Below are 23,823 nucleotides of genomic sequence, written 5' to 3'. Positions count from 1 at the left end.
GTGGTGTCAGGTGACTGCAGATCAAACAGGAGATGAAGAAAAGCTCCTCCTGCCTCTCTCAAATCCTCCAGGCCTGGGTACAATGGTTTCTGGACAGAGCCAGGTAAGCAGTAAAATACCCATAAGTATTTTTGGGCAGTAAAATACCCATAAGTTTGGAGACCTGAATTCACCAAGTCATTCTGAACTCCCCCTCCTAACAGCCTGATGCCAAAATTGGGTACATCCCACATGTGTACACCTGATGTGTAGCCAGGGCAGGCACTGTAGGATAGTGCAGGCTGAAGGACAGAGCCTTGATCCCTTTGTTTCACGGTAATTGTTTAGATACTCGGGGCTATTGCTTTCTGTGTTAATCATCTGCCACCAAGATTGTGCCCTCTTCAAGCTTCGCCTCCCTTTTAAGCAGTGGGCAGGTCAAACATCTGCTCCAGACAGCTGAATTGCATCATCATGACTTTTTTTAGCTATGTTGCAAACTTTTAAGTCTCCAGCCTCCTTTTTGCCTCAGTGCTGCTGCTCACCAGTGCTTCCACCAAGGGGCAGATAGTGTTTCATGTTGTTTCTCTGGCTCAAGATTGTATTAATAATTGCAAAGCAGAGTAAGTCCCTATATGAGGAAATAGCATTTGTCTCTAATAGGAACCAAGTGGCAGTGTGAGAGAACTGAAGGAGGGGGAAAGGGGCAAGAAGCACAAAGCAAGCACAGATCTCTCCTTTCCCTTACAATATTGATAGGGTTTCAAGATTTTTCCAGTTCATTTTCTCCTAAAGTATAGCACCCAACAGCTTTTCAAAAGCAAAAAGACACAATCTGCTCCAAAAACACCATTTCTAGAAGCAGTGAGCATGGGGGGAGGTAATTTCCTTGTGACAGAGCTGTCAACAAAGCAGCTGTTTGTAACATCACAGCTTGGCAAACCTCTTCTATTTAAGTGCTTTCCCTTTTGACTTTGCTCTGTACTTCCCAGCTTCAGAGTGCTAGAGCAAAAACTTCCCTTGTGCTAGAGTGTTGTTTAGAATGGGCATGAAAGGGGGGATGCTGCAGCAGAGCAATTATCAGCCAGAAGGTAATTACAGGTGGCCACTTGTGCAAGAGCTGTGGTGGCACTACACACAAAAGCTGGGAGAGGCAATTGGGTCATGGTCTGAAGTGGTGATACCCAAAGGAGACCAAGAGGACTGTCTGACAGTCATGAGATGGGGTGCCTGGTGAGTTGTAAAACATGTAAGAACTTCATATATTCTGCTAATGCAAAGTGCTTGTGAGTGCTGGTGTGCCTGGCTGGAAGTGGGAATGAGAGGAGCTGCACACAGAGTGACTTCTTCAAAAACTGGCTGCATAAAGCTGCTGCATTATGCAGACATGGTCTTGTGTCCAATGTGTCCAATCTTGCATGATGGTGACCAGGTAGAAATTCAGACAATAGATGATGCCATTCTCAAAGAGTATTTTTTGGCTATGAGTGATTCCCAAACACCACATCGCTGAGAGAGCAATATTAGCATGTTTATCTTATATTTAGCCTTACCAAAATAAAATTCTAAAAGAGCTAGTCCTTCCAAAGAGCCTGAGATGGGGCCTGGGTGCAGCTTTAATAAAGCTTTTACCCCCCATTCCCTGCATCCCCACGTGTATCCATCCTCCACAGCCTCTTCACTTTCAGCTGTGGTTTCCAGAACAGCACCTTTCTGCCAACCCAGCACGCAGCTGACACAGCCAGCAGGGCTCTGGTGCAGCAGGGTAACCAAAAGCAGGACAAGGGTGTTGCCCACCTAATTTGAGATTCACCTCACCTAACCTGGAGCAAGTTCCCCTCTCCTCCCCCCGTAGTTAGTCAAGAGAGGCCAGCAGAGGCTGATTCGTCTCGCTCCAGAGCAGATGTCAGAAGGAGATCAGGTGTATCACTCCTTGGACGTGCCTGCTTTCCATTCAGTGTGGAAGGAACATGACAGCTCACCCCAGTGAGAGGTGTGGAGCCAGGTGGCTCAGCCTGACCCAGGGGCTCCCCCAGGCCTGCAGGGAGCCCAGATCCCTGATCTCTGCTATGGAAGAGTCAATATCATCCCATCAACTCACATTAGCATGTGCCTGCTCCTGCTCCCAGCAGCATTCTGCCCTCAGGTATCAGGGACAAGTCTTACCAGAGTCCAACAGCAACAGGGCAAGGGGAGAAGGGAAAATGGCAGGACCCAGGCTGAGCAATGCACAGAGACCTTCCAGCCCAGCAAAGTGCCTCCACAGGGGCTGCCGTGCCTGTAGCAGTGACACCCTCCACTCTCTGCTGAAGGAGTCCTGCATTGTTGCAGTAAAGCAGACAGGACTCAGTTTCTTCATGCAGAAAAGCTAGTTCTTTATTCACAAAGCTCATATTTACAGGAAATATCAGAAGGCACTGTGTTACACCTCACTGGCTAACAATACGCTGACACTCAGTTTATTGGTCAGTAAATGGCCAGGGTGAACATCTGTCAAACCTCTCTATTTTTGGTTAGTTTACATATTTTGTTCACTGATTCCCATGGGACAGATTTCTTGTTTATTAGAGGTGCAAATGGTTCTCTTACTAGAATAGCTTGTTGTGCTAACTGCTCCCACTCACATGGGGAGTTACACGGTAACTGCTAGCGTAACAGGGCCTAAACCATATTTTATAAGGCCTTTCTTCTGTAATATCTCTACTTGTATGCAACACTGGGTACCTGGTGGCAGGACAGTATCTGACTGCATGATGCCAGTGGAATCATCCTGCCTTAGGGCTCTCTGGGATTTTTATCACTGCTGAAATCCTGCCTGCCCAGCAGCCTGCTGAGCCCCACCAGAGGGACATCACCTTCCCAAGGAAAGGCTAAACGGCGTGGCAAAAAAAACCAATAGAAACATGGTAGAAACAGAGCTTGCCTTGCTTCCAGCTGAATCATGAGCCTCAGGCTGCTGTGTGGATCTGAAGGGTCGGATGGGCAGAAGTGCTGACACTTCCCTGGGAAGCACCGCTGGCCTGTCACTCCACATATCCAGAATTTTCTCACAAGCCAGGGTTTTGTCGGGACACACAAGCAGATTTTGTCGTTGTTTGAGAGTGAGACATCAGGGTCAGGGAAGGCTGTGCTTCATGTGAGCTGGTTTGAACCCCTGCTTGATACCCCAGCTTTCAGAATGGGGCATCTTTTCCCCATTATTGCTGCCCCATTTGGAAATCCTGAGATGTACATTAATGCTAATGAGATCAGGCTTGTCTGAAGGCAGTCACTGCTCCTGTCCTGCAGGAATCAGTCTCCTGAGTGCAGAGACAGCGCTGTCAGCTGGCAAGGTGTGCTTGGCTCCAGGACCAGCAGTGTCCTCGCCTTCTCAGCATCCAAACTTTGGCCACCAGTCCCTAGAGTAGAGCCTGGAGGTACATTTTCTCTGTACCTCCTGCAAATGGCTCTGGATAGCATGGTTTTCCACACTGGGCATTACAAATACCCTATATGATGAGGTCTAAAGGAGCTTTCTGCTCAGAGGCTCTGCTCCCAAGTGCAGGGGGTGGTGGCAGTGTCACTTTCCCAGGGACATCATGCAGACATTTGCTTAGCTGAGAGGTGCTGCTGTGGCTGCAGCATCTTACCCAGATGTAGGTGAGCACTGTGATGGGTTGAGCCTGGCTGGAGGCCAGGTGCCCATCAAAGCTGCTCTGTCACTCCCCTATTCATCAGGGGAGAGGAAATATAGCAAAACACAGGTAGAAATAAGGACAAGGAAATCACTCACCAGTTACCATCAGGGGCAAAATAGACCTGACTTGGGGAAAAATTAGTATAAATTAGTGCCAGTCAAATCAGTGTAGGATAATGAGAAATAAAAACTAAATTTAAAACAACTTTCTTCCTCTCCTTCTTAATCCAGAAGAATCCTTCTTAATTCCAAATTCTCTACCTCCTCCCCCACAGCAGTGCAGGCAGAGAGGGAATGGGGGCTGCACTCAGCTCATCACACACTTTCCTTCCTCCTCACGGGGAGAACTTCTTACACTCTTCCTAGCACCAGTGTGGGGTCTCTCCCACAGGAGACAGTCCTCCATGAACTTCTCCAAGGTGAGTCCTTCCCACAGGCTGCAGTTACTCACAAACTGCTCCAGTGTGGGTTCCTTCCATGGGGTCATGAGTCCTACTCTCAAATCTGCTTCAGCATGGGTTTGCCATGGGGTTACAACCTTCTTCAGGCATCCTCCTACTCCAGCGTGGCTCTCCTCCAGGGGCTGTGGGTGGATCTCTGCACCCCCATGGATCTCTGCAGGACACGATGGGCTGCATCGTGGGCTGCAGGGGAATCTCTGCTCCAGCACCTCCTCCTCTCCTTCTGCACTGACCTTGGGATCTGCAGAGTTGTTTCTCTTGTTCTCAGTCCTCTCTCCAGCTGCATTTCCATTTGTTGTTTGGGTTTTTTTTCCTCCATAAACATATTATCCCAGAGGTGCTACCACAGTCACTGATGGGCTCAGCTTTGTGCTGCAATGGTTCCCTCCTGGACCCGGCTGGCATTGGCTCTGTTGGACATGGGGGAAGTTTCCAGCAGCTTCTCACAGAAGCCACCCCTGTAGCTCCCCTGTACCAAAACCTTTCTACACAATCCAAATACAAGCATTCAGCCCAGGAAAAATTGCTGATCTTACTGGTGGTTTTAATAACTTCCATAAAAAGGACTCATGGAAATGAAAGGAAGTAAACAATCTGTTGAAGAGCACAAACTTTCAAAAAGTCATTCATGCCATTAGCTCTTCATTTTTTCACTTCCTGTATTTAAGTGCCAATTGAACACATGTAGGAAAAATCAGCCTGCCATGCTTGGTTTCTGGCACTGTTTATAACTGCCAGCTAATTGTATTGAATGGCACATCTACTTGATGTATTTCATATTCAAATAAAAAACAGAACATAAGACGATCATCATGAAAATGTCTTGCATGCGTCAAAAGACTGTGAGAGGGATTAATTTATTAATATTTAATGAGTGATTTGAAAAGGTGAAGTGTCTAAAAATGAAAAGCACTGTGAGAAGTCTGTTAATGATGAAAAATGCTGGATATATTTTATTTATGCACTTTGACTACATAACAGCCAAAAAAATGCAAGTCCAAACAAGGATGAAGAGACAAACACTGCAGTGGAGAATTTGTCTCATGAGACATGCACTGGGTCCCCTACATGAACAGCTTTCCTCTCTGGGGGCAGTGATCCTCAGGGTGGGTTAAGCCTGGCGGGTTGATGCTGGCTGTGGGGTCAGGGCCCTGGGGCAGTGATAGCCCCGAGCTCTGTGCTGGGACACGGCCTTCCCTTCCCCTGAGTGTGATGTGAGATACTTACACTTCACCTGTGCCCCCAGACTTGGATCTCACCCAGCTCCTGCTCCCTCCCCTGGCTCACTGATTCAACAGGTGGAGACACTGATGTGAGCATCTACATCCAGGCATTTGTTGCTCGGGTTTGGGCTTGTGTAGGGTGATTTACACAATGTCTTGGGTTAGGACCTCCACAAAGCTTTTTTGCTGTCAGGCACAGCTTTGAGCTGTTTTGTGCAATGTAGGCTGAAAAGCCTGTGCTGTGCATGCCTTGATAATAAATACATACATAAAAATAGATTTGCGTGCACCTCATGTACCACAAACATTTGAACATAAATCAGATTGCCCACAGGCGATGCACTTAGCAAATGCACACCCATCTGAGGTGTGAGCAAGAAATAACCTTCAAAGCTATCAAAGGCTGCTGTTTGCTTGGGTTGGGAGGCCAAGCGAAGGCAAAACCTTCCCTCTGAATGCCTTGCACTGACTTTACTTTGATATAATCTCAGCTGCACTTATATCATCTTTTGCACATGCAAATACCTTCCCCACCTCGGTCTCTTTCAATTTCCAGCTGGTTTCACTATGGGAAAATATTGACAAAATGTTGCGTTCTCTTCCTTTCCTAAACTCTCCTGACAAATTCTTATAAAGAAAACTACAGACTACACAGAAAAAAAAATTGATATTGAAAAAAAAGTGATTTAATATTGAATTAAATGGTTGAAATTAGCACAAACATAGGATTATCAATGTATTTATTGATTGTCTCTTGAATGTAGTGATGATAAGCATTGCGTATCCACATGGGATGAAGGTGAAATCCCTTAACCTCCCCAGCTGACCCAGCACCTCTTGCCCCCTGTCCTGAATACAGCTTCCTCTTTTCCCAAAGACAGTGTTTCCTGCAGTAAAAAAGCACTTATGATTCTGTGATGGGTTCAAGTTTGATTTTGCTGCAGATTCTGCATGAGCTGGGATGCTTCTTCTAAACACTCTCAACTTGTCTTAGCAGGGAGAAGAGGGTCTCTTCTTTTTCCATTTTGATTTATTTATATCATTAGAGTCAGAAGGCATATTAAATATGAGGGCAAAGTGCCTGACATGGGGCCTTTTGGTGTTAATACTGTCACTGTAAAAGAGCATGCTTGCATAAATGTGTAGTCTTACACACACAGACAAGTACTTTAATGTGGTTTCCCAAAGGAAAAGGAGTCCCTAAGCATCATCACTGGAGAATAGGCTGTGACCTCAGGCCAGCAGAGAGGAAAATAAGGAAAGAAGAGCTTCTAGGGCAAGATGATGGACCCTGCTGATCCCAGGAGTTCTCCCTGCCCTGGTGACTCACCTGCATCCTTACTTGGATGTCATTCCTATAATAGGAATTCAGGTAGCTGATGTCCACCCTCACAGTCTCAAAACTGCAGGATGGACTGGAATAATTTGGTCCTTCTCCATCACCCTTAAAACACAACTGCAAGTGAGTTTTCTCAGACCAGCTGTGATCCTCGGTCATATTTTTGTTGGGTTTGGGCTACAGAACCTTCTTCACCATTTATCATTCATGCCACATATCATTTAAATTCTCTTTCAGCAGCTACAGGTTCATTCCCTTTTCTCTAAACTTAGATGTGAAGTCTCTATTACTCGTATATTCACTAAATGATATCACTTAATAGGTTCTCTTTGCCTCTACCCCATTTCCATAACTTGTTCTTTAATCTTCCTTTGATCCTGAACACCAGAGAGATTTATGAGCAATTTATTCTTACGTTGTTGTACTTGTTTAATCTTTCATTTTCAGTTGGATTCATTTTCAAACAAGAGAGCTTGTTATAGGTTCAGATTACTGTTGACAGTTGGGACCTACCTGCTTTTTCTGAGACAGGTTTCCATTGCTGTGTTTTATCTTTATCAGTTTCCTCTCAACATGCATTTAACTCAAGGGCTCCAAGCGATTCCATGGAACTCCTTTCTGCCTTCAGATGGAGACTGGGGCTTTCCCTTTCTTTGACACATGTTTCATTAGACCTTCTTTCTCTAAAGGCAAAAACATGACATCCCTTTTTCCAGCTCAGGCAGCTGGCTGATGATCCATAACATCAGCTCCATTCCTTTTCCCATTGCTTTGATCAATGAATGCAGCTCTCTTTTATCTAATATATTTTTGGTTTCTTGCAGAGCAAGTTATCAACAAATTTGTTGCCTTAGCAGCACCTTGTGCTGGTAGGTTTAAGAGATGATAAGGGGTGTCTGAATCCATCTCTAGCAGAGGTACCCACGTTAAAGCCTCCAGCTGCCCTCACAGTTGAGCAGTTTATTGAAGGAACAAATTTGCTCCCTGAGAAGATCTTTTCCATCTGTCCACCTGATTCTTCAAAACAGAAGAAGGAAGAGCAGGCAGCTGCTCACCCCCACAATATGATGCTGGCCAGATAAATCACCGAGGATGCCACAGAAGGTGATCCATGAGTGAACAGTTTCCCAGAGTTTATTTTGGATCCCGGGAAGGAGGTTGCTTTTGGGAAGAAGCTGTGGTAAATGAAGCAAACAGCAAAGCCCTCACCAGCTGAGAGATGGAGACAGCCCACACCTTTTTAAACTATATCATTCCCTAAAGAGCTTTAGGTTCACTTTGATATCTGAGAACAGCCCAGACTTTTCAGTCAAAATCAGGCTAGTTAAAAAAAAAAAAAAAAAAAAAAAAGAAAAAGAAAAACAACCAAACCTTCTAACTCACTTGAGAGCAAATAATTTGTGAATATTACATGACCCAAGACCTTTTGAACAGACACCCTGTGGATATATGGCCTTGTGATGGCCACCCTGAAAACCATGGTGCTGCACCCCCAGGTCACACACTGAGTCCTGGGAAACTGAGGCAAGGCTGGAGGGACAGCTTGGTCACTGAGCTGCAGGAGGCACAGGCAGTGCCATTCCCAGACACTGCAGGGGCACAGCCCTCCAAAGCAGCACTGCCAGGGCTCTCAGCCACCCCGTGCTGCCTCCGTGACTCAGAGCTGCTATGAATACAGCTCAGCAAGATGGAGCTCCCTGGCAGCTTCAGAAGCCTGGTGAATCAACTCTTCAGCAACCTTGCTTATGCAGGAAATATTAAATACTTTTTTTGGGGAAGTAACCTGAAAAGGAGAAATTCTCAGGATAAAGAAACTGTCAGCATGAAGCTGAAATGGAGGGAGCGTATCGGTAATTTAGGTACAAAAAGAAGTTTTGCAATACTCTCAGTTTATTTTCCCTGCACAGAATATTGATTTCTTGCAAACAAAAAGTCACAAACTGAGGCAACTTAAAAAAAAAATAAAATTCCTCTGCATTGTAATGGCGCCATGAGGAAAAAAACATGGGAGAAAAAAGCCCATCTAATGTCTCATTAAAATAGATTTAATCTCATCTCAGACCAAAGATGCTAAAATGATTTCATCATAATTGTATTGTTATGGAATGACTGTTCTGTGTAATCTTCAGTCTGGATTTCTCAGTGTTGTAATGTTTGATTATGAGGGGAAGGAGGCTCAGCATTAATTTTTCCATTCAACATTGAAGAGGTGTAAGTAGGTAACAGAGAAAGGGATGTCTAATGGCAATACGTGCAACTTTTGTAAAGCTGGAGACATTTAAAAAAGCAATTTGGTAGCAGAGTGGATGTTTTACAGCCTTTTAGTCTTTTATTTTGTTTTCCAAAGTTGAGAGAAAGAAAAAAAATAAATCTTCCCTTTCAGACCTGCACTCCATTCCAAACTCAGCTGAGCTCCTGCAGAGCCTGCTGGGGTGTCCCTGAGGCACCAGAGCTGGCTCAGGGGAAAAGCCCAACACAGCTCTCATCTGAGCTCAAATTAGGGCTTCACAGCCTATTCACAGTCCAGCTGCAGACCCTGAAAAGACTTATCAGCTCTCACAAATGCAGATTTTTATTGAAAATAGGAAGGCAGCACTCTAGGCCGCAGGGGCTCCAACGGGGGGGGGGGGGGGCAGTTCCTCTGTCAGTGGGGAGCACAAGGGGCTCACAGCACTCCAGCACAGCTTGGGACTCGTGCATCTCTGGCTTGCTTAAGGCTGCTCTGGGGTAGGATCATCCCCAAACAGGAACTGCAGCTCCTCCCCAAATCCCATATCAGCACATCAGAGTGAAATGTGTCTGAAGATAACCGGGGAGCTAAAGGGCATTCAGCTGTGCTCCTCCTTATCTGGACTTGCACAGGGAGGCCAAAGCAAATGAGACCCTCGGTGTATAATTAAGTTGTTCTGTCAGCAGCACAAACAATTAAACCTGGATTCCTACAGATTTGCCTCTGGAGCCTCCCACAGAAAGTCATCAGGTCTCCTCCTACAGCATCTTCTACACAGAACCTCCTTCACAGGGGTTTCTCCTGATCACCTTCATGTCCTCTGTACTTTTTCCCCTTCAGCATTCCATGGTGATGCTCTGATCATGTGCTCTGCCTCTGCCTTTTGGATGAAGCTCAGGGGACACGGCAGCAGGAGCTTTGTGGGGGCATGTGTGGGCATTGACTCAGCTCGCCACCCTCAGTGCAGTCTCCTGTTTCTATGAAACTTACAGGAATTTCATAGCTCCCTGACAAAGTTTGTTGACATTGGCCAACAGATTGAGAAAGGCAGGGGGCAGGGGCAGACGGGTGGTTCAGTGGCAGAACCTTTCTTGTCTCCAGGCCTCGGGCTTATAACCAAATTATTGAAGAGAAAAATCAACTGTTTCCTCAGGATGTGTGACTTGGACAGGAGTCAGGTGGGCTGAGAATGAAGGGGAGCAGAGGCATCCAGCTCTGGCACGGAGCAGCCGGGTGGGCTCGTGCATTCCTACAGGGGCTTTGTACTGTCCTTTATCCCTTCTCACTGGTAGAGCCCTGTAACCAGCAGCAGTTTGGAGTGTTGAACAATAAACACTCAAAATGGTGACAGAAGGAGAACAGCTTGATCAGAGCCTGCTGCAGCCACTAATCTGCCTGCTGCAACTTCTGTTGTTGCTATTTTGGCTGCTGCTTCTTCCATATTGTCTCTTGCAGTATGTCCAAGAAAGCCAGGCTATCGATCCTAAACTCAGATGTACCAGCCTCAAGACCCAGCAGGGAAACACCAGCACAGGGTTCAAGTGTGGAAAAGGTCTATTCCCAGGTACCTACTTTGGTTGCTGTCATTCAGGACAGTCCAGATCTATGATTTAATATAGTTCATGCAGAGCTAAACCAAAAAAGTTCGGGTCACTATCTCATTTTCCAGGCTTTGAGGAGCTGTGCAAGGGGAGCAAAGCCCTTGATACTTTCTCCCAGAGGCAATAGAAATTGTTCCTTACTGTCTTCTTCCAGGAGCAATTTTGTACCTTAAAAGTCAGGCTCTGCTCTGCCTTTCAAATACAAAAAGGGTTATTTTCTAGGGAAAACAGATTTCAGACAGCCCTGAATCAGCAATGTTCTCAAAGCCTGCCACATGAAGATACCAGAGCTATTTTTTCTCTACATTGTTGGGTTTTTTTACCAGGCTCCTCATACTTTCTCACAAAAAGCTCTGCCTTTCCCTCTCCCTTTCCAGATCTCCATCTCAAAACCCCTGACATGGACAACATGCACATCTGCTCTGGAGCTACAGTCATCTGTTGTTCTCTGTGAGGCCACTGTATGCATAGGGCCATTGTGCAGAGAAATGGGGCATTATTTGTGTGTCAGGAGCGATTTCTGCACGATTCCAGGGAACCACAGAATCCTTGGGGCTCCTTCAGCAGTGGCACCACCACAACAGCGGGTCCAGGAGGTGTTTTTCCAGGGGGAGGGGGAATAAGCATCAGCGGTGATGTGCTTTGCTGGAAGACATGTTCTAATGAGGAATGAGAACTGTTGCCCTCTGAGTCAGGAGAATCAAGGCAACTGTATTTTAAAGGGGCTTAAACTTACACAGTCCAGCAAGAGCAGCTGTAGGGAGCTCACTGGTGCCTGGGTGGTAGATTCACCCCTCTACTCTTTCCATTTGCATCTGTCAACCTTCACGTTGTGCCACCACTGTAATTCCCAGCAGAACCCTGTTAGGAACAAGCCTGAGGATGCATCAGGGACAGACTCCAGCCTGGGAGAAAGCCCCATGGAGGTTTTTGGGGATGGGAGGCTGGAGGAGGCACAGCAGCGGAGAGACATCATAGCCTGACAAACTGTGATGGAGAGCAGGCACCAGGCTTTGGAGCACTGCAAAGGACAAACAGCTTGGGCCAGATGAAGCAAAAAGGTGCCACCAAGGAGCTGTGAAAAGGGAAGAGAGAGAAGCTGTGGGGTATGGAACAGAGAAGGCTTTGCAGAATTAATGTCTAAATTTGGAGGAAAGAGGGCAGAGATCCAAAGGTTTATTGACAGTTAAATAGCATTCTCCTCAGTTAATTAGTTTCATAGCTACTCTTAATAATATATCAAGTGAGCTGAAAAGCTCGCCAGAAATACTAGGAAGTGCATGGAAAATGTTATAAGCAGGCAGTCTGACTGAAAACCTGTGTTGGAAGTGTCCATCTGATAAATCCCTGTCGTGCATCTGGTGAGCTGCAGAGTGTGGTCCAGGGGAGCTGCTTTGCCTCATTTGAAAAGCAAGGGGACATGTTTATGTCAGAAGCAAATGAAGGTCAGATGGTAGCATTCATGTCTAGGTGCTCACAAAACTTGTCCCAAGACACATCTTCTCTCTTGAATCCTTCCCCAGGTTCATTCTTTATCTGGGAGGGTAGTCTCTTGTGCTTGGCCTGACTGTGTGACTTTTAAACCAACATAACACTGAGGTTATGGCCAAGGCCTCTCCCAAGTGTAAGGTGTCTCACAAGATCTGAACAGTAATACCCTCAACAGCTCACTCTCACAAATACTCAACCAGTGCCATCCAAACCATCAGCCATTTCTGAAATCTTGGCTCGTGGGGATGGTTTTGTCAGAGCATTGCCATTTAAAAGGACAGAGAAGGGAAAAAATCTGTAAAAAATGTATTTTAGGAATAGCTTATAGACACCCACCTTAGTCTTAAGTAAGACTGATGGGGTGCTGCATTTCTGGGATAATCTGTGCTGCTCTGTGGTAAGAACTGCTGCGGTTCAAAAAGCAAAAAGGGGAGGATAAATTCCAGAGTCAAGTATAACCTTCATTTCTCCAACTGATTAGTGCTTTTAACTCAGGACCAATACTGGAGAATCACTCTGCAAACGTCATTTTCCTTTAATACCTTCCTGGCTGCCCGTTCCTGGACACCTGCAGAGGGGAAGTGTGTGCTGCTGACACACCATATGGCCGTCACTGCTCCTGCTGCTGCACATCAGCCGTGACACAGCCCAGCCTCGGGGCATTTTTCAGCAGGACTCTGCCTGATTCTTGTGCAACCCCAGGCACATCTTGGGTTTCTCTGCTGCCTCTTGCCTCGGGATCTGTAAGGGAACAGCTCACTGCAGCAGATGAGTGACACTTATGGAGACCCAGCAGATGATACGGTGTGATCACAGTGGTTTCCAGCTGCCTGCATTGCCTGACACTTACAGTCCTTCCACCTGTCTCTTTTTGGTCTGACCACTGCCTTTCCCTGCATATCCATGGCACTTGGCGCTGGCTTGTGACAGGAGTGTCAGCTCCCTCCCAGCAGATGTGGCTCCAGCAATGCTATGGCCATCAAAGAGGGAGACACTCCCTGTTTCACGCCTTTATCACTCACAGGATGAGAGCAGAGCCATGTAACAGGCAGTTTGTCCCTTTTTTTTCAGTGCTCGGACTTAGGAAACACTTCTTCCCTTTTTCTACCCTGCCCAGGTGGAGGTGCCTCCACCCATGGGGTGCCTGTGGTGAAGAACCCCATCTTTGTGTTTATAACAAGGTAACAGGCATTCCAGGCATCAAAACCCAGCAAAAGCCAGGGGAGAGAGGCTCAGAGAAGTCCGCGGCATCCCAGAAAGCCTGTCCCTGTGTCCTGGGGCTGTCGTCACTCCTCTGCCGCTGTCAGAAAGTGCAGCTGAAGGGTGGACTAGGGTCCAGAGGGACAGTAGCCAACCTCCCTGCCCCAAACCCCTATTTCTGGAGCTGGCAGAGTGCCTGCCAGGCTTGCAGGATGGCAAGACCTGCTCACTACGCTGGGGTACGGTTTAGTGTAAGGTTTGATAGTGCCTGAGCTACCTCGGAGGCAGAGCAGAGCAGGGAGCGGGGAATTTCCCAGCGCTAATTATCGAGCAGTCGTTAGCCAGAGCGGCTCCCCCTGCCAAGGGATTAGGCAGAGCATTGTTTCTCACTCAATAAATCTTTACAACAAACGCTTCATTCTCCAGGCACCGTGTATGAAAATTAATCCCGATCCCCCACTTCTTTTTTCTCATCAGCAGGGGTATTTCCCTGCCACCGCTCCCCCAGCCCGAGGCTGTAATGACAGGGAAGGTGCATTCCAGCGAGCTGGGCTGGTGGGGACAGCGAGGGGACAGTGACAGTGCCCTCCAGAGACCCAGAACTCGTTGTCTCTGCCTCTCTGGATTCATCAAGAAGATGTCAAGGCTGTTTTCATCTCTGAGTGATGTCATTGACGTTTGCTAATTCGCTGCTGAGGATGTTATGAATGCTCAGAAATGCTGAATGGGAGAGCCATGGTGGGAATTTCAGTACAAGGAGGATTTGGTGGCTCTCTGAAAAGTGCTGCAGGTTGCAACACCAGTGCAGGGGGATCCTGTGAGCCAAAGGGACCTGTCTTTCAAACCATAGCAGGAGCCACGTGTGAACAGAGCCAAACCCAGGCGTGCTGTGGGACCTCGGGAATCTCCTCCCATTCCTATTGCCAGTCCTCGGGGGAAGCAGAGAAGCTCTGCCTTCTCCCCAGTTCCCACTCTGAAGGGAAGACAAGAGCTCAGGCAGGGTTTTAACCAGGAGAGAGGAGCAGGCCTTTGGGTTTCTCCCATTAATTAACTACATTATCCATTCAATTGAGCCTGCTGCTGCAGAATTCCTGCAGGTTCTCCAAGGGCCAGTGTATTTCACAGCCACAGACAAAAGTATCCTCCCTAGTGCCATTTCCCACACTGCTGCACTGCCTGCATCCCAGGACTCATTCTCTGAGACACTGAGAATCACAGAATGGTTTGGGCTGGAAGGGACGTTATAGGTTATCTCATTGCAATCCCCTGCCATGGGCAGGGACACCTTCCACCAGACCAGGTTGCTCAAAGCCCCATCCATCCTGGCCTTGAACATTGCCAGGGATGGGGCATCCACAGCTTTTCTGTGAAACCTCTTCCAACAGCTTCTCTCTTCTCAACATCTGGAGGCTCCTGGTCTTTCCTTGCACACCTGCTGCCTATGCTGCTCTGCACAGTTTGCTCACAGGGTGTTTGCAGCTCTCCTGCATCCTGTTCCAGCATCACCTCTTGCAGCACCAGCATTTCTCATTCATGAAAGAACCATGGCAGTTTTTCCCCAGCCACACTCAAGCGTTTCCACACAGCGACACCCTTGAGTCAGTGCACACAATCCTCCCTCAGCAGTGCTGGGACTGTCAATCTTCTCACACCTGCTAAGTGATAGAGTGCTTCTCCCAATTTACTTATCCATCATTTTTATTGAGAAATCTGCTCTAGTCCCACACAGTTATATGAGTTAATGGAAGGATGATTAGGGGATTCTGTGGGAACGAGCTGTGATTTCATGCACACTGGTGCAAAGCTGGGACTACACTGCACCATTTCCAGCACAGCTGCTCAGAGCAGGATTTAATCCCTTTTGCCATGAGTGTCTAGTTATTTGAATCCTACTTTGCTTGTTTTTATAATTTTAAATATCCATGTATATGATTTTAAAAGCCATCTGGGTGTTTATTGCTACGTTTCTGAGTAGGGAGAATTCTGTGCCAGTGTGGTCACATCTCAGAGAGTCTCTCTTCCTGATTAACTCTTCTAGTGCCAATTTCATTTCCAATATGTCATTGGCAGACCACTGCTGCTTACAGCCCAGTAAAAGCAGGGAACAAGCATTCTCCCAGTCAGCAGAAACACTGCAGGACAGAAACAGAATAATTTAAAGGACATGTGATGGTAAACAAGCTGTGAAAGCTCTCCACTGAGTCCCATTTCAGTAGGAGGTGAAGCCTGGGGGAAGGACATCAATAAATTTCTAAACACCTGAAATTCCAAAGCACTTTGACAGCACCTTAAAACATGTGTGAAAGCTTCCACAAAGATCTCCTATTAAAAGAATCTTCTAGGGCTTAAAGGTGCTCTTGACCTCTGGGTTTAGAGAGAGCCAGCTTTTTCTCTGCAAAATAGAGATCTGTGTCTTTTTGATCTGAGTACTGGTCAGGAGGGACTAATAAGTACCAAGAAGAGGGGTTGGGGGTTTTGAACAGCATGGTGGGGGCTGCAGTGAAACTCCAGTGATGTCCCTGAGGCAGTGCCAGTTTAGCCTCAGCGAGGGCAGCTGCACAGTGGATGGGATTAGTCCAGAGTCTAATTTGCAAGACATTTTAAATGTGTGTGTTGAAAGGCACTGAGGGACTTTCCCATCTCGTCAGGCCTTGTGTTAGTGGAAGCCGGATAAATTCTCACTCACTGAGAAGGGAACAGCATATCATCCCTGACATCCTTAATCACCACCAGCCCTGGAAAAATACCTACTAGGAGGCACCTGACAAGTGCGTTTAGTGCACAATAAACATCAGCTGCTCCTTTCATACATCCATTTGTTCTGCCTCCCTGTTCCTCTGGTCTTGTTGAAGCAGGGCTGGGATTTTGCCCCGGTGCTGATAAAGAAACCAGAGTTTTTGTCAGCTTCTGGCTGGACCTGGGGACCAGGTAAGCAACTAGCATGTCCCTCTCCAGTCATCCTATATGTGCTACAGCAGGAGGAATTCAAGCTGGTTCAAGAACCTTTTAAACTACAGAAAGCAGCAGAGTTGAGAACAAGCTTTTCCCCTGCACAGCCCTCTACAAACTGTGTCAAAACTGTCTCAACCCAAGAGCTGCTGCTCCATGGCTTTGACATTCAAGTGGCTTGATTAGCACATATATATCACAAAACCCCAGGAACTGAGCTCTCTATAAATGACAATTGATTAAACATTCAAGCTATATAAAGCACTGTAGCATTGTAAATACATTTTAAGGGGGGAAAAAGATCTTTGAAATTCACTTTAAGCTTTCTTTTCAATTATTTATCATAGAATCTCAGCCCCATTAAAGTCAGGCTTAATGGGCTTGTTTATATATTACAGAAAACATTCTGCTTTAATTGCCTGCTGAAAGGCTCTTACACCCGCCTCTCTCAGCTTTGCATCACTGCAAGGCAGGAGCCCAGAGAGGCAAGTGGTGGGCAAATCCCCTCCTCACCTCCATCCTGGGATGCTGAGTGGGGATGAAACTCACCCACAGAGATCAGACTGTCACTGGGGAGGCTCTTTGGCTGGTGAATTCACTCCAGCTTTCCTTCCTGGTCAGGTACTGCATCAGGAGAGCAGATCAAAGGGATGATATTTCCATTTCCCACAGACCCCTTATCTCCATGGGTTTTATATCCATGTCTATTCCCATGGTACAGAACTACTTTGCCTGTGGCCTCGGTTTCTGAGATCCCTCTTTTTATCTCTTCTTACTGCTGGAAATGATCAAAGTTTTTTTCCATGAGGGCTGACACAGTGGGAAAACCATGGAACTTCAGAGCTAGGGACACCCCAGCCCCACAGCAGCACTTTTTGGGAGGTTGGATGCTGGCTGTGTCCTCCCTCTGCTCAGCCCCAGCTGAAGAAGATGCAACATTAATTGAGGAAATGAGGTGCATTTTCACCTTGAGCAGAAACTAAAGGGAAGGGAAAAGGCTTCTGCTGGCATGCACTGGAGAGGTTCTAGAATAGCATAAATATTTGTGTGGGATGGGAGGCATGGCATGGCATTTCTGGCTCTGTTGACCAGAGCACCTTGTCTGACTTGCCTTGAGGGGAGAAGAGAGAGAATGCCTTACTAAAAACATATAACAAGCAGAGAGATAAACATCCTTGAGTGCCACTACCAATATTAGAGTGATGACTCCATATAAAGGCTGTTTGAAGTAAAAAAAAAATCACTTACTTTGCAATTCCTTATTTTAAGCCCATTTCACCCCCACTGATAAGTTTAAAGATGGAGCAGTAAGTTCTCTGAAATCACTTCAGAGAAATAACACCAGTTTCTTCAGAAGTTAGGTCTTCAGGTACCTCAAATTGGAAGAAAAAAGAGAGTTGATGTTATAATGACTTCTGTATTTTGTGCTGAAATTACATTTTTGGCGCCGCTAAATCCCATTGTGTGCTACAGAGGATATAATGTAATACTCATCAGAGGCAGGCAGCAGGAAAGGTTTACTGGCACTAAAATCAATAGGCACTGAATAAAATGGCTCCAAATGGTTTAGGACCATGCACACATCTTCTTTTGTAAGCTTAAAACCATTTGGAGAGGCATTAATTCATTAAAGGCCTCTTGAAGAATGTCATCATACTGTGTAGTACGTGCACATCAAGATCATAGATTGTGGCTTTTATTAAGGAGGCTGGAGAATATAATTCTTCCTGGAGTACAACAGACTTTAAAATATGGTGCACTTTGAGATCAAAACAATGTTTATTGCAATGTAGTTACTAAATATTTTAACACATACAATATAAAACATAATGCACCCTGGAATGTGTTTATGCTACTGAAATAGCCACTAGATTGTCAGTTCCATTACAAACCACCATGTGGAGTTTCTGAATTGTTTTTGTTTCCTCTAACAGTTCTTTTTCTTTCTTTCTTTTTTTATTGATTGCATGATATTATAATCTATTTTTATGTAGGGGCACCAACCCAAAGCTCATGTCTTTTCTCTTAAACATCTTGAGGACGTGGAATTAGCATGCTTGCCCTTATTCTTACCTTTCTGTACGGTCATTTTTACTTCCATATGGATAAGGGGATTGAATCCCTTAACAGGGAGGTGCAATATGTTTTCATTAAAAGATAAGTACTCTGCAAGTAACTGGGGACCTCCTCATTGCCTCACCCTACACAAGCCTGAAGCTGAAAATGTCACTGTGACACAGAAGATAAAACTCAGAGCTTCTCGCTCTGAATACGCTGCTTGATGGAAATCAAGGTGACTCAGGGACTCTAACATGGGCCATGGTCAGGGGAGCCACAATAACATATTGTCTGTCCTGGGGAGTTCTTACAGCATTTTCCAGTACCTGAAGGGTCTGCAGGAGAGCTGGAGAGGGACGTTTTACAAGGACACAGAGTGATAGGACAAGTGATAATGGCTTGAGGACAGTTTAGATTCGATATTAGGAAGAAATTATTCCCTGTGAGGGTGGTGAGGCCCTGGCACATGTTGTCCAGAGAAGTTGTGGATGCCCCATCCTTGGAAGTGTTCAAAGCCAGGTGGGATGGAGCATGGAGTGACCTGGTCTGGTGGAAAGTGTCCCTGCCCATGGCAGGGTGGTTGGAATGAGAGGATCAATGAGATCCCTCCCAACCCATTCTATCAGTCTGTGGGTCAATGCACAGCTGCAAATCAGACCATGATGGGCCATTCCCTCACCTGGAGCAAGGTGGCTTCACCCTGGGATAAGCAGTGGGATGACACTGATGCCTCAGGTTTTAGCTTCTATATTTTTCACATTCTGTGCTGCTTTAGTGTGTGGGTCTGGGCTTCCCATTAGGGGCTGGTGAGCTCTCTTCACAGAGCAGGGAGACAAAACAATTCCTTGCCTAGCTGGGGACCAAGGACAACCGATTCACATCTCAGGCCCAAGAGCACAAACAACAGTGGACTGAAGAGAGAAAAAGAAGAAGGATGGGGCTTCATGGGCTAAAGCTGTAATTGGACAATTAACTCCAATATGCAAATGGACCAAAACTTACTAAAGAGAGAGACGTTGTGACCGGTCGTGCATTTTGTGACCATTTTGGTTTATCTTGGGTGTAGCCCTGGCTGGGCTCTTGTGCTGCCCAAGGTGGATCCATTGAGGCCTTCTAATAAATCCCTACTTTATTCTTTAACTCTGTCTAGCCTCTGCTCTAGGTCAACCTTCACAAGGCATCAACACCAATCCACGGCAGCTGAAGAAGCATCAGCCCAGTGGGTGCCTGCTGCAGATTTCCCTCTGGATGTCGTTTTGGCTGCTGAGCACTCCCTCCCACTCCAGCTGTGGCACACGTGCTGCGGGATGTGTGGAGCAGGAGCCCAGAGAGGACAGGCTGTGCCGTGGCCACGTGTGCAGTGCAGGCAACGAGGGGGACACAGCCCTTCCCCAGGGATGAGCACCATGCATCCCAGCAGCTCAGCACGTGAGGGCTGCTTTGATGTGCAGGCCCTTTTCCTGGGGATACGATGCCACATGCAGGAAGGGACAGCCCTGTTCCTCTCCCCTGCGTGCCAAACCACAACAGAGAAGTTGACCATTAATTTAAAGGCTTAAAATTAGACTCTTCCTTTAAAACAGATGTATCCACCTAATATTTCAGCATTAACTACAGACATCTCAGTTCTGTACAGCTTCTAAAGGTCACAGCATCACCAACATGAGGAAGGGGAATTGGTTTCCTTGATCCAAGGGCTGTGCTCTGCTGGGACGCAGCTGGCTTCATACCATCCTGGAAACTTCTTGGTCTATGCCTGTTAATGACATCTCTTAGAGGCAATGAGGAGGTGTATCCAATTCCTCATGGCTGTAAATCAGAAATCATGAGCATTGAATTCCACCAGGCACATCTCCTCTGCCCAGCTCTGAAATGCAGGATTGATGGGCATGAACAACAGCATGTGGTGTGGTCAGAGAAGCCTGACAGCAAGGGGGCTCTCTGTGATCAACCAGAGTTGGTTCCCAAGCTGGTTTTTCCCACCTTATTTTACAAATAATGCTGTTATCTTTCCAAGAACTAGGAAATTTTGCACAGAAACAATACAGTGTACTGCATTTGACCAGAAAGCGTGGGTAAAACTGAAATGTGCACTTTTGTCATCATCACATATGTTTGACAGAATCTTCTCATAAAGACTTCGACAGAATCTAGGATAAATTTTCCTGTTGTTGCCAGATGGAGGGACCCCTAAGTAAGGACATTTTGGCTCAATTCCATTTTGCAGAAAGCTTATGCAAGGATCAGTTTGTACTCCTCCACAGCCCAGAAAATAATTAGAGAAGGCCTGTAGCTGTCTCATAAACACATCCTTACACATGCCCTTTTTTATTTCTTTGTTTGCATTTTTTAATTTGCAAGAGCAAAATACACTCCCTAAGCCTGGAGTTTGTGGAACTTGGCATCCCAGCAGCCTCATTGCAGGACCCAGGTCCAGCTGCCTTTGCAAGGAGGGAAGAGTCCACACAAAATCACAGGGAACATGAGACAGGGATGAGGAATCCCAGTTGAACCATCCTGCAGGTATAAGAGTGGCAGTGAGGAGAGAGGCTTGTTATATGTGTGAAATTCCTGGGCAACTTCCAGCAATGGAAGTTCAAAGAAAAGTACATTATTTGAGAAAGCTTTGAAAATATTCATTGAAAGCTACAAAAAAAATTGCTACTCAAATTCCAGGGCCTTTACCCTGTTAATTGAAATGCTAAATGAGTTTCTGCCTGTCCTGGTCTTTCCACCATTTTACCTATTAGCAGAAAAACATTATCCTCCATGGAATAAGCTTCAAGACATCCACAACCAAAGAAGAGCTGAAACTTCAGGATTTATTTCATAAATATTAATATTTACATACCTAATAGATTCCTTCTTTCCTTTGCAGAGTATATATTCAGGTGTCTCAAAACACAAACACTCTGCAGTAGAAAATCACTGAGGTTTTCTTTTCATATAAAATTGATATTGGATTGCACTGTCTTTGTTATGGGGCAGAAAGCTCCCAGCTCCCACCAAGTCCAGCTGAACCAGCTGTTCCCCTAAGAACACCATAGACCAGCCCACAGCGTGGGTGTGTGGTGGGGTGAGCTGGCACAGAGGAGTGCAAGGACTGCAAGGCAATGGCTGGAAATTGTGCTCCCATTCAAAATGCTGAAATAAAAAGGTCTCCTATAAAGGTGTGCCTCACTCTCAGCACCCCTGCTTCACACCTGCTGTGCACCAAAGAGGCTGAGGCTTGAATTCTTGGGAGGCGCTGCCTAGGAGGATCTCTGGTTTACCGATCCAGTGCTTAGGTAGCTGAATATTCACTGTGTCATAGCAGGTTTGGTAGAGTGTCAGAGGCTGGAGATGCAGGGGAAGGTGTGTTCAGCCACCCCCGCAATGGGTGCTGGCTCTCACCTGGCCAGGGGTGGGAGGATTTCCTCCTGATGACACTGCAGTACACCTGTATGGGAGCAGCAGGATGCTCCAAAAAAGCAGATTGAGCCAGGAGACCAAGGTGGGTGTTTTCACTTCTCTTGCAAAACAGGTCTCTATCACTGCTGGCTTCCCAAGTGTGATGCAGAGGAGGAACAGACACTGCAGAGCCACAGGTGTGTGCTTACAGCAAGGACACTTCGAGGGGGCTCTCTACTGGTGTTTATCCCTGCTCTCAACCTGCTCTGTAAACCCTTGTAGGGCAGGATCCAGCCCTAAATTGCCTTTGGCCCATGTCTGCTGCCTACCAGTTGCTGGTCTTGAGGGTCCCTGTGAGCATGAGCTGGGTTGCAAGCACAGGCTCCAATTCCAGGGGGATAAGCATGAGCGAGCCCAGGCTCGGCCAGGCTGCAGCAGAGCTCCACTGGAGAAGTGTCTGCAGTCAGTCTGCTCATGGAAAAGAAACTGCACCATAATGTCTCATCTCATCTCAGGGGAAATGCAGAGCAATCAAGCCATTTAAGAATATATTTCAAGCTCTTCCTAGCAGGTGTTAGACACTATTCTCTGGCTGCTGACAGGAAATGTGTGTGCAATTCTCCTAGGTATCACGCTCAGAATACACTTCTTAAGGGCTTGCTGCTTAAAAAATTCTGCAAAGTGTAAATGGCTCTCATAAAATCAGATAGTAAATTGTCTTATCTGTTTGTCCTGAAAGTGTTCAGCCAGCTGGGTCTTTGCTGCACATCAGAGCCAGCCAGCCAACACATCGCAAGGCCACTGGGAACAGAAAATCCCAGGCTAGGAGCTCACATTAAGAAATCGTTCTAAGGAGAAAACTGAGTTCAAAGTCCCATTAGCTGAGAAGAAAAAATTAATAAGAGGAAATCAGCATTTCTACTGAAGATGTGTAAAAGCATTCCTCACGCCTTCCCTTGCCGTCGCGGCCATGGGAATGGGCAATCAGCACAACGTAAACCAGCAGGTTGTGATGCATTCTCATGGGGGAAAGAAACTTCCCTGCACATCAACACTTAAGCACTCCCTTCTGCTACTCATCACAGGGCAAAGGAAAAATAAAAACTGGAAAGAAAACTCAGCTAGCCTTAAAGAGAATTTGAAAGCCTCTTTACCCTCCTGTTCCCAGAATAAAGGTAATTGCATACCAAAAAAAGCATCTGCAAGGGAATGACAGCGGACGTGTGCGGGTTTTTTGACACCACGCACAGTCCCTTCCCCAGAGCTCCCACCGTGTGGTGGGATGCGACAGCGACCTGGCTGGGAATGTCCCTGGGAATGGGAATGTCCCTGGGAATGTCCCTGGGAACAGGAGCTGCCGGTGCCGCTGATGGAGACGCTGCCGGTGGAAGGCGGAGGGGTCACCCCGCAGGAGCATCTGCTGGGGCCCGGGACATATGGAGCTTTTATTCCTCCTTGTGGAGGCACGAGCGTTTTCCTCACCTTCTGCCACCCCCTGTTGTCCGAGGGGGCTGCGACCAGCTCTGGGGACAGCTGCTGCCTCTGAGCTGCCTCCTTGGGGGATGCCACAAAGGACTTTGTCCCAGCCCCCTGCCTGAACAACTTCCCTCATCAATCAGGCAGCCGCAGTGAGCGAGGAGGGGTGATGGACAGGTTGGGTCTGGTTACCAGGGGACGGGGAAGCTGGAGCCTATTTTTTCTTTTGAGGGGAAAAAAAAAAAAAAAAAAAAAAAGCTAAGGAAAATAATCTGGTGGGCTGCACACCTTCTGTGAAAGGGAAAACCACCTTCCCTTTGAATATCTGTGAATTTGGAATATGGATATTTAAAGATGTGGAGGAAAAAAGAAGTCATCCAGAGCTAATTATACAGCTGTTGAAAAGCCCAGTAAATATGTTACTCAGGGATATATAATACCTTTGATGTAGTTGTAATCCGACTGAAGTTATTATAGGTTTTCACAGCTGCAAAGCGATCCAGCTTAGGAAGGATTTTTTTTTTTTTTTTTTTTTTTTTTTTTTTTTTTTTTAATTTGCAAACGCAGAAAAGAAATTCTGCTGCCAAAGCAAAATGAAGATCTTCATATAAACACAGTAACACAAGCCTAAGAGAAATTATACTGATACTGAGGAGTATTAACCTGTCCCAAAGCCTAAAAGAGTTTCCTGGATAATAAACGACATCAGTGACTCCAAAAGAGCTGGGTTTCAGACAGGCTCTTCTTAGA

Source organism: Vidua chalybeata, chromosome 6, assembly GCF_026979565.1.
Source record: "Vidua chalybeata isolate OUT-0048 chromosome 6, bVidCha1 merged haplotype, whole genome shotgun sequence".
Taxonomy (NCBI): domain Eukaryota; kingdom Metazoa; phylum Chordata; class Aves; order Passeriformes; family Viduidae; genus Vidua; species Vidua chalybeata.
Note: the sequence above shows the minus strand (reverse complement) of the source record.